The sequence below is a fragment of the Scylla paramamosain genome, chromosome 39, assembly GCF_035594125.1.
Source record: "Scylla paramamosain isolate STU-SP2022 chromosome 39, ASM3559412v1, whole genome shotgun sequence".
Classification (NCBI taxonomy): Eukaryota; Metazoa; Arthropoda; class Malacostraca; order Decapoda; family Portunidae; genus Scylla; species Scylla paramamosain.
This window is the reverse complement of record NC_087189.1, coordinates 14,659,882-14,662,381: the sequence shown is the minus strand read 5'-3', so window position 1 is coordinate 14,662,381 and position 2,500 is coordinate 14,659,882.

The following is a 2,500-nucleotide window of genomic DNA, read 5'->3' as shown; positions in this document are numbered from 1 at the left end:
GTCTATTAGAATCAGTACAGAGGAGAATGACTAAAAGGATACAGGGGATGAGGAGTATTCCTTACGAAGCGAGGTTGAAGCGGTTAAATTTACATTCTCTAGAGAGACGTAGGTTAAGAGGGGACCTGATAGAAGTCTTTAAGTGGTATAAGGGTTATAACAAGGGAGATGTAAGCAAAATTCTTAGGATCAGCAACCAGGGTAGAACAAGAAATAACGGGTTCAAGCTTGAAAAATTTAGGTTTAGGAAGGAGATAGGAAAAAATTGGTTCTCAAATAGAGTGGTAGATGAGTGGAACGGACTCAGTAATCATGTAGTTAGTGCTAGGACACTAGAGAGCTTTAAGAGAAGATTAGACAAGTTTATGGATGGGGATAACAGATGGAAATAGGTAGGAGTGTTTCATACAGGGACTGCCACGTGTAAGCCTGGTCGCTTCTTGCAGCTTCCCTTATTTCTTATGTTCTTATGTTCTTATGTTGTAGTAGTAGTAGTAGTAGTAGTTGTAATAGTAGTAGTGGTGGGTGGTGGTGGTGGTGGCGGTGGCAGCAGTAGTAGTAGTAGTAGTAGTAGTAGTAGTAGTAGTAGTAGTAGTAGTAGTAGGAGAAGAATAAGCAGGTGCAGCAGCAGCAGCAGCAATACCAATAATAATGAAATAATAAAACACAGAAAAAAAGAGAAACAAATATTTGTACTGTCGATAAGTCACGTGTTTTGCCCCATACACACACACACACACACACACACACACACACACACACACACACACACACACACACACACACACACACACACACACACACACACACACACACAGTGGACATAAACACCAGTCCATTTTCTCGTTAATTGCAGAATAAGCATCGATTACCCATTACGTGACCCGCCGAACCTCATCTCGCGTCTCATTACGCCGGGAAATATTGAGGCCAAAAGTGCCACGCCTCACTAACCAAACCTGCCCTCCATTCAAGACTGATGCAATAAGAATAGTAACAATAATACACAATAAATATTCGTAAACCCGTCACTCTTTTCAAGACAGAGAGCAGTGACCTAACCTGACCAAACCTGCCCTTCATTCAAGACTGATGCCGTAACATTAGTAATAATAATAAGTGGACAATAAATAATAAACCTGACCCTCTATTGAAGACAGCGTAGTAACCTAACCTAACCTAACCTAAACCTGACCTAACGTAACCAAAGCAAATCTGCCCTCCATTCAAGATTGATGCAATAATAATAATAATAATGATAATAGTAATAAGTAAACTATATACTCGTAAAACCTCTCTATTCAAGATAACGCAATATCCTACCTTAACCTGATCTAGCCTAACCTAAGCTAAACTTAACTTAACCTAAACCTAAGCTAACCTAACCTAAATTTAACCTAACCTAACCTAAACCTAACCTAACTTAACCTAACCTAACCCAACCCAACCTACCCTGACCTTCCATTCAAGACAGCGCAGTAAGAATGGTAACACTGGTTGTAATAATCATGGTAATAATAATGGTGACAAAAACATTGGTCTGCCTTGTCTGACCCGAAAAACAAGAGTGGTGCCTGGTAATAATACTGGTAGTAATAATATTGGTAGTACTTGTACGAGTGTTAGTAAGATTTGAATATGGATACCAAGAGTAATAGTAATAATAATTGTACGAATATTAGTAAGCCAGGTCTGAGCAGTTGCAGTAGTGGTAATAATAATAATAATAATAATAATAATAATAATAATAATAATAATAATACAAGAATAATGGTAATGATAATAAGGTAGTCTGTGATAGTGGTAATAAAAATGATAATATTACAAGGAATGGCAGTAAGATATATCTGAATATTGCAAACAGTATTAGTTATGGTGATAGTAGTGGTAGCAGTAGTATTGATAGTACGAATGATAGTAACATTAATTACACTAACAGTAAGAGTAATAATAGGAAGACAGTATTTGTTTGTGGCATTTCCTTTTTTATTTATTTATTTTTATTTTTTGTGTTTAATTCTTATTCTTTCTTTCACTTTTGTCTTTTTATTCTTTCACTTTCTTATGATTTTATATTACTTTTCTTCTTTTCTCTATTTTTTTCCTATTCTCTATTAGTTTTTATTCTTTCATCCTCAATTTCTCCATTTTTTTCCTTTGTTTCAAACTCTCCCTCTTTTTTTATTTCAATCCTCTTTTTTTTGCTCTTTATTTATTTATTTATTTATTTATTTATTCATTTATTTATTTATTTATTTATTTATTTATTTATTTATTTTGCAATGGGTACTTTCCTCATTCCATCTCTCTCTCTCTCTCTCTCTCTCTCTCTCTCTCTCTCTCTCTCTCTCTCTCTCTCTCTCTCTCTCTCTCTCTCTCTCTCTCTCTCTCTCTCTCTCTCTCTCTCTCTCTCTCTCTCTCTCTCTCTCTCTCTCAGCTCATGTTGTTATTTACATACATGCAAATGAGTTAAGTCCCGATGGATGGTTCATTGATTCCA